This window comes from Lissotriton vulgaris, chromosome 4_1, assembly GCF_964263255.1.
Source record: "Lissotriton vulgaris chromosome 4_1, aLisVul1.2, whole genome shotgun sequence".
NCBI lineage: Eukaryota > Metazoa > Chordata > Amphibia > Caudata > Salamandridae > Lissotriton > Lissotriton vulgaris.
In genome coordinates, this window is record NC_141691.1 from 660,465,371 (window position 1) to 660,474,517 (window position 9,147).

A 9,147-nucleotide genomic window follows, 5' to 3' on the forward strand; every position below is an offset into this window, starting at 1 on the left:
ACCTCCTGCTGGGCGGCTGAGGACTCTGCCCCTCACTCTGAAAGGAAAGATGCAGCCAGCAAAACAAAGTGCTCAGGATCCACCCAGAACTGGTTCAGACCGGGCTCAGGGCCCACATGCACAGAGAGAACAAAGACTTTAGGGGTATAAGTACAGGACCCCTGACAACAGAAAATTAGATCATCCGGGAAATCAAGAAGGAACCTCTGCCAAGGAGAAAGCTGACTCTGAAGAAGGAAGACTGTCCTGCTGTTGCTCTGCTGGACTGACCTGCTGTTGCTTTGCTGCCAAGGAGAGGGGAAGGACTTTGCTGTGAGCTGTGTCCCCTGTCTTGAAGGAATCTCCAAGGGCCTGAGAAGAGCTGGCTCCCTGTTTTCAAAGTCCCAGGAACAAAAGGACTTCACCCCCAGTCTCCCTGAACTCTGCTGAGAGAGTTCTGTCCTTCGTAGAGTGCTTGATCCAGTTGTGGGGCCTCTAGAAGTTGAACCTGAGCTGGGAAGCTTGAGACCAAGCTGAGAAACTTGTGAAGCTGAAAAGTGTCGCATCGCTCGCTTGCGGAGCGCATCCCCGACAGTGCGAGAAGTTTCCCGCCGCTACGAAGGTCGAGATCGGCGCAGCGCCTGACGCCGCTGCCGGAGCCGTCGCACCCTTCGTTTGCGGGACGCACCAGATCGGTGCGGGAGAATCGAACATCGCTGCGAGTGTCGTCGCAGAGCCTGTCGTCGCTGGGAGAGATCGCCGCACCGCTTGCTTGCGGACCGCATCACGTCGCTGTGAACATCGTCGCAGAAACATCACATCGAGGAGCTGCGAGAGAGAGGATCACCGCTGGACCGCGCATCGTCGCCCCGGAGATCGGCGCGGCCTCTACGAGATCATCGCATCGTGCCTTTGCGAGAACAGACTTCCTACGGAACCTACGCACCGGAATCCACGCAAGCTGCCTTCCTCCCCATACAGACCGGATTCGTCGCCACACGCCCGCTGCTGCAGCGGGGCTGTCGCATCGCCTCCCCAGGGTCTCAGGAGTAACGCATCGCTTGTTTCCACCGCACCAGCTCCCTGCTTGTGGAACTTTGTTGCATCTAAAAGGTACTGTGAGCCAACGTGACGCAACTGTGAACTTTTCACGCATCTGTGGATTATTTGATCGCAACGTAAAGAACTTTGATTACAACCTGAAGAACTCTGTTGAAACCATATCCTTGAACTGTATGTTGGATTTTTGCCGTTTTGGTCTTGTGTAGTTTAGAATAAATATCTTTATTTTCCTAAACTGTTGTGGAATCAGTTTGTGGTGTTTTCACTGTGTTACTGTGAGTGTTGGTACAAATACTTTACGCATTGCCTCTGGTTAGCCTAGACTGCTCAGGCCAAGCTACCTTGAGGGCGAGCAGAGGTTATCTAAGAGGGTTATCTCCTTGTCCTGACTAAAGCAAGGGTCCCTATTTGGACAGTGGTACCTACCCCTGCCAACTAGAGACCCCCAGTTCTAACAGTAAGTGATACGTAATACATGACTGGCTGCAGCCAGCCTGCACTTTGCCAAGAGTGTGCAGTTTACTAAAACCTATTTTTCACTGTTTCTGGCCTGGAAATACGTAGAAACGTTGTTCTCGCAGTGTATAGTCACTAATGTAAAACCAAAAACTATTTGTTACCATACATGTTAATGTATTACATCAAATTGTCACATTCCTCCCTTTATGCTATGTTGAACATCCAATACTTTGCAAAGGCCTCTAAATACAATCCCTTTGCTGTCACAGCTGCCTTTCAATGGTGACCTGTGGCATTTTCCTATTTTGAAAGAGGGGGAATATATATACAAAGAAGAGCCACTCACCATTTGTGGTAGTTGCATTTGTTTTGGCTGCTGGCTTGGCCACTGAGGAGAGTGCCTCCGTTGTCTTCGTTATGCGATGAGCGGCAGTAATACTGGACCTACAACTTTCCACTAATGAGGTGAAGACCAGTAGTATCACATAGATGTTCCAGCTTGGTCGAGTACCTACAGAAACTTTATTACCACTTAATGAATCTCATATGGATGCCCTCCAGGACCGCCAGTTAATAAGCAGGTTGCTCGGCACCATCCCCCAGCACTAGGCGGCCCCGCTTTTCGTATACAATAATGTAGGCCAGTTCCGAATGCTTTCCCCACCACTCCACCTGATTGTGATTGCTAAAATAATTAAAACTTTAGCCAAACCTATTTTTTCTTCCACAAGCTTAGCTATGCATTCAGTGAATGCCAGCTGCCTTCTAGCACAGTACTCTCATGCTTTGTGGGACATAGTATGTCAACTATTGCCTGCAGTTATGGATGACCTTGGGCGTCTCTGATCCAGGATAGCCGCAAAGAAGCTATGTACACAATGTAATCTGGTGTGGTTCGACACGATCAACTGCTTAGGTTGAGTGATGGGTATGTGTGGCAGTCCAACACCACACTTGGATGAGGTCTACGGACTTCTTGGGAGATTTCTAGGCATCTTTGATGGACATGTTGTTTGATGGCTGTCACCTTTTTGGGAATAAGGCAGATATGGACCTGGAACAGCTTAAGGAAAGCAGGGCCAAAGCATGTTCTGTGCGTCTTTCTGCCCCTACCAGACAATATTCCCTCTTCGTGGCTATGGCAGAGGGTTTCCGTTTCGCCAACATCCCGTACCTCCAATGGTTTTCAGCTGTTTCATGGCCGAGGCCCTCACACACAAACACAATGCCGAGGACAGCTGAGACAACATGCAGTTCATTCCCCCATTCCCCCTACTCCCCAGCTTCTACAGCTACAAAAACACTTACAAGTCTTCTTATTGGCACACAACCACCATGTCACAGGCAGAATTCTGAATTTTCTCCAAGGATGGCAAGCCATACTTTCAGCTATGTGAGTACGGTTTCGTGCCTTTCTCATGGAGAAGTGTGTCCCAGACATTCTGGCTATGATCCTGATGTTTCAGCCTCTGTCCTGGATCTCAGTGTGGATGACTTTAAGGCTGCTGGTGTCCAGATGGAATATGCAGGCTCTGCTGTGGGTCCTGAAGTATGTTGATTTGTATACAGATTTCAAAGGAGACTGCAAATTACCTACAGTCGTGGTTGCTAGTCTGCAGTTGGATCAGCGGCAGACCCCTCTCCCATCCACTACTGACCGTGGTTGCAGATGCATTGCTTCTGGGTTGGGGTGGCCATCTGGGAGAGGTGGAGATCAGAGACCTCTGGTCATTGTCTGAGTCCTGGTCCAACATCAAGCTTCTGAAGCGGAGGGTCAGCCGCATGGCATTGAAAGACTTCCATCCATCAAGGAATGGCTGGTGCAGGTGCTTAATGATAACAACCCTGCCATGTGGTACTGCAACAAGTAGGGTGGGGTGGGATCGTGGGCCGTATGCCTGGAGACCTTGCGCATCTGGAAATGGCTGCGCTGCCAAGGAAGGTATTTTCTTAGTGGTGAACCACCTGGCAGGATCATTGATTGCCAGAGTGAATAAGCTCAGCTCTTTGCACCTAGCAGATCACGAATGCCAGTTACTCCCGGAGATGACGCACACTCTCTTTCACAAATGGGGAAAACCGTGGTTTGATCTATTTGCCACCGCTGATACTGCTCAATGTCACTACTACTGCGAGTTTTCAGGGTGTTCCACCCCGAGTGGAACTTGGGACGCCTGTACGCCTTCCCGCTGATACCACTACTACCCAGAGTTCTCAAGGAGATCAGGACCGACCAAGCCCAAGTTATCCTAGTGGCTCTGAATTGGGCACGGAGAATATTGTACCCTGAACTCCTGGGCTCGATCACTTCCTCTGATCAGGCTCCTCTCCAGGAAGACCTGCTGTTGCAGCAACAGCACAGTGTTTTGTACCCGGACCTTCACAATCTCCACCTTCATGCTTGGAGATTGAGAGGTGACAACTGAACACCTTCAACCTTCCTCTGGAGGTGGTTGGTCATCTTAGCAGCCATGCGTCCCTCAATGAAAACTGTATGCGCCTGTTGGGACAAATTTGTGGTTTGGTGCATCACACATCAGATTGATCCTGTTCAGGCCAAATTATCTGACGTTCTCTGGTTTGTTTTATCTCTTATTTTGGAAGGTTTTGCTTCGAGCACCGTTAATAGTTATCTCCCGGCCTTCTGTTTAAGTCACCATTTGTGATGCAATTTTTGAAAGGCTTAAAAAAAATGAACTGGCTGATGAGCTCATAACAATGGCGAAACTGGTCCTGGGGTACTTGTGTTCCAGGCCAAGGAGGACCTGGCTTGACAGTTCAGGCTGGACTGATTTGGATATAGCTGGGCCCAAACTGAGGTGGCATGGTGTGCAAAATAACAATGGATTGTAATGCGGCCCAAGTAATTACCAGTGGCTGAGATTGATTCAAGCTTCACAACCATAACTTTTTGTATGTTTTAGTATGTCGCCCTATGTGGGAAGGGTATGCCCAATCATGGGTCCTGTGCACACTGTGTCACTGGAACCAAGCTATACCTGGCTGATGAGCCCATAACAAGGGTGAAACTGGTTCTGGGTTGCTTGGGTTCAGATTCAGGGAAGCTCTGGTTTGGCAGTTTGGGCTGGACTGTTTCTATTGTACTAGTGTCAACACTGATTTGCATGTAGCTGGGTCCGAACTGATGTTGCATGATGTGCAAAATAACAATGGATTAGGATGCTGCCGGAGTAATTACCAGTAGCTGATATTAATTCAAGCATTCCAACCATCACTTTTTGTATACTAGAGTATGTCACCCTAAGCGGGATGGATAGCTGCCGCCGTAAGGTCTTTGTGCTCATTCTACCAGGGTCAAAGCTGTTAGCACTCAAGAGTCCATGTTCTAGGCATTTGCCAGGTGGCTACATGGGCATACACTTTCACGAAGCACTATTGCCTGGATAGTCCAGTTTGCTGAGAATGGCATTTTGCCCACACAGTCCTGCAGGACTTTCTGCTTTGAGTGTGTTCACAGACCCACCTTCAAATGGGTATTGCTTTGGTATCTATTCAATAGGTGAGGAATCTGCAGCTAGAGGTCTCAATCAGAACAAATTAGTTACCTTTGATGCTTTTTCTGGTAGAGACTCTATTGGTTCTTATCCGACCCTTCCATCCCCTTCGTTCTTTGATTGGACTCTATCCATTAATCAGATCTCAAGTCTACGAATCTGAAAACGGGTTAAATCCATTTGCGGCTCTGTCTGAGGGCATGGACACTCTCGAAATCACGTGGTGGTAGTGCACGGGAGTGACACCTAAATAGGATCCGCACATCCTTAAGGAGTGGAACTGCATCAGTGTGGAGCTACATAGCGCCACCTTCAGATGCGAAGAGGTACTACTGAAAAGAATCTGGATCCTGTCTAACATCTAAGGAATATTCAAAATGTAACGATTTGTGGCTAGACTGAATCTGTACCAGAAAGATAGTTACCAAAGGTAGGTAACTTGTTTGTCAACACGCATAGATGGAGCTTTTATGTGGCTTTGCTCATGACTTCCGGAACGGCATCAACGCAGAAGTGCTGCTTTGAATTTTCCTGATCCATTCCGTCACTTGGGGAATATTCACAAGGTGAGAAATCTGCAGCTAGAGTATTAACTAAAAAAGATCATTAACAAAGGTAAGTAACTTGTTCTTATGAGAAACACTCATATTAACAGTCCAGACAGGCCCAGATGTCAAAAGTAATAACCAGCTGTTATTACATTTAAATGTCCGGTTTAACACTCAGTATGTCAGCTGTAACTGAAAATCAAAAAGTACCAAGATCGTAAGTGTTAGACCTGACATCTTTTGGCGTGATTACCCCAATCTTTTTGCCTCTGCCTCCTGTATTTTTGATGCTGTGCTGGATTTGTTTTCGCTGGTTTAGATGCTTTGGACACTCTGCCACTGCTGATCAGTGCCAGAGTGTAAGTGCTCCCTATGTAAATTGTTATTCTGATTGGGTATACATGTTTGGCATATTTGTATCACCATGAAGTCCCTAGTAAAGTGCACTGGGTGTGCCAGGGCCAGTGATGACAAATGCTACTCGTGGGCCTGCAGCACTGATTGTGCCACCCACAGGAGTAGCTCTAAAATGGTGTCTCGGGCCTGCCACTGCAGCGCCTACGGGCAGTTTAGAACTGCCATGCCCTCCTGGTCCGCGTCCCCGCTGACCAGGCCGAACCCTTCCCTTTTCGTGCACATCAGTCACCCCTATGGAAGGCCCAAGGTACCCCCCTGGGCAGGGTGCCGTGTATGTGAAAGGTAGAGCATGTACTAGTGCAGGTAACATGCTCTGGTAGTGAATTACCGCCATTTTCGTTTTTCACTATTGTAAGGCTATCTTGCTCCATAGGTTAACATGGGGGATGCCGGCTACAGTGGTTACGGCATTTCTTCCCATAGGAGCAAGATAGGACATAAGTATCTAGTATCCCTGAACTCAGAATTTAATAACGCATCTTTTAGGAAAGGTGGTTTTTAGATCCTGTGTTTGAGAACAGCACTTTTAGAAAGTTGCTGTTCTCTTGTCTGACCCTTCTGTGCGCCTGGGCCTGTTTGTGTATTGACTGTCTGGTTTGTGAGTGACAGGGGCTGGGGAATTCCCCCAGAGGCTGGATGAGTCAGCACTAGGCTGAATGAAGCAATTGCTACCTAAGTGGTGGGCGGAGTTAGCACCTGGGCTGAATAGGGCTGTGCCTGCCTGCCACAATGCTGGCTCCACCTCCTGCTGGGCGGCTGAGGACTCTGCCCCTCACTCTGAAAGGAAAGATGCAGCCAGCAAAACAAAGTGCTCAGGATCCACCCAGAACTGGTTCAGACCGGGCTCAGGGCCCACATGCACAGAGAGAACAAAGACTTTAGGGGTATAAGTACAGGACCCCTGACAACAGAAAATTAGATCATCCGGGAAATCAAGAAGGAACCTCTGCCAAGGAGAAAGCTGACTCTGAAGAAGGAAGACTGTCCTGCTGTTGCTCTGCTGGACTGACCTGCTGTTGCTTTGCTGCCAAGGAGAGGGGAAGGACTTTGCTGTGAGCTGTGTCCCCTGTCTTGAAGGAATCTCCAAGGGCCTGAGAAGAGCTGGCTCCCTGTTTTCAAAGTCCCAGGAACAAAAGGACTTCACCCCCAGTCTCCCTGAACTCTGCTGAGAGAGTTCTGTCCTTCGTAGAGTGCTTGATCCAGTTGTGGGGCCTCTAGAAGTTGAACCTGAGCTGGGAAGCTTGAGACCAAGCTGAGAAACTTGTGAAGCTGAAAAGTGTCGCATCGCTCGCTTGCGGAGCGCATCCCCGACAGTGCGAGAAGTTTCCCGCCGCTACGAAGGTCGAGATCAGCGCAGCGCCTGACGCCGCTGCCGGAGCCGTCGCACCCTTCGTTTGCGGGACGCACCAGATCGGTGCGGGAGAATCGAACATCGCTGCGAGTGTCGTCGCAGAGCCTGTCGTCGCTGGGAGAGATCGCCGCACCGCTTGCTTGTGGACCGCATCACGTCGCTGTGAACATCGTCGCAGAAACATTACATCGAGGAGCTGCGAGAGAGAGGATCACCGCTGGACCGCGCATCGTCGCCCCGGAGATCGGCGCGGCCTCTACGAGATCATCGCATCGTGCCTTTGCGAGAACAGACTTCCTACGGAACCTACGCACCGGAATCCACGCAAGCTGCCTTCCTCCCCATACAGACCGGATTCGTCGCCACACGCCCGCTGCTGCAGCGGGGCTGTCGCATCGCCTCCCCAGGGTCTCAGGAGTAACGCATCGCTTGTTTCCACCGCACCAGCTCCCTGCTTGTGGAACTTTGTTGCATCTAAAAGGTACTGTGAGCCAACGTGACGCAACTGTGAACTTTTCACGCATCTGTGGATTATTTGATCGCAACGTAAAGAACTTTGATTACAACCTGAAGAACTCTGTTGAAACCATATCCTTGAACTGTATGTTGGATTTTTGCCGTTTTGGTCTTGTGTAGTTTAGAATAAATATCTTTATTTTCCTAAACTGTTGTGGAATCAGTTTGTGGTGTTTTCACTGTGTTACTGTGAGTGTTGGTACAAATACTTTACGCATTGCCTCTGGTTAGCCTAGACTGCTCAGGCCAAGCTACCTTGAGGGCGAGCAGAGGTTATCTAAGAGGGTTATCTCCTTGTCCTGACTAGAAGCAAGGGTCCCTATTTGGACAGTGGTACCTACCCCTGCCAACTAGAGACCCCCAGTTCTAACAGTAAGTGATACGTAATACATGACTGGCTGCAGCCAGCCTGCACTTTGCCAAGAGTGTGCAGTTTACTAAAACCTATTTTTCACTGTTTCTGGCCTGGAAATACGTAGAAACGTTGTTCTCGCAGTGTATAGTCACTAATGTAAAACCAAAAACTATTTGTTACCATACATGTTAATGTATTACATCAAATTGTCACATTCCTCCCTTTATGCTATGTTGAACATCCAATACTTTGCAAAGGCCTCTAAATACAATCCCTTTGCTGTCACAGCTGCCTTTCAATGGTGACCTGTGGCATTTTCCTTTTTTGAAAGAAGGGGACTATATAGACAAAGAAGAGCCTCTCACCATCTGTGGTAGTTGCATGTGTGCCCAAATGTGATGAGACTATATTTCCCTTTATGAATCGATGTGGCTGATTTTCAAAGGAGTTTGGACAGGGTATGAGAGAAACCTCAGTGAGGTGTAAATCTTTCATTTGATGAAGTATTCTAGCCACAGATTCCTTACGTTGGAATGTTCCCCAGGCATCAGACTGAACCCAGAAATTTTTGAGCAGTTCCCTTGAATGCCAGTAGGTGGCACCATAAGGCACAGCTTGGCGTCGCTAGTGACAAAAGTAGGCATGCATGATGCCTATATAGGTGCCTATCCGAGTACACGGACATCAGCTCTTTCTTTTCCACGCCATCAGCGCGGATCGGGACAAGCTCCCCTCAGTCAATTTTTGACAAGAGTTTTTCGGTCCGATTTTTGTTTCCTCACGCCAACATTAATTTACACTATGTACCCCACTAAACCATAACTCCTGCCAAATAATAAAATAAATAATAGGCACATTTGTAAAGCGCATAGTTATACTCGGCCAGTGTGTCCCCGGGCTGCGGTGCAACTGCCCAGATTTCCGCTCCCGTCGCCTCCCACCCTA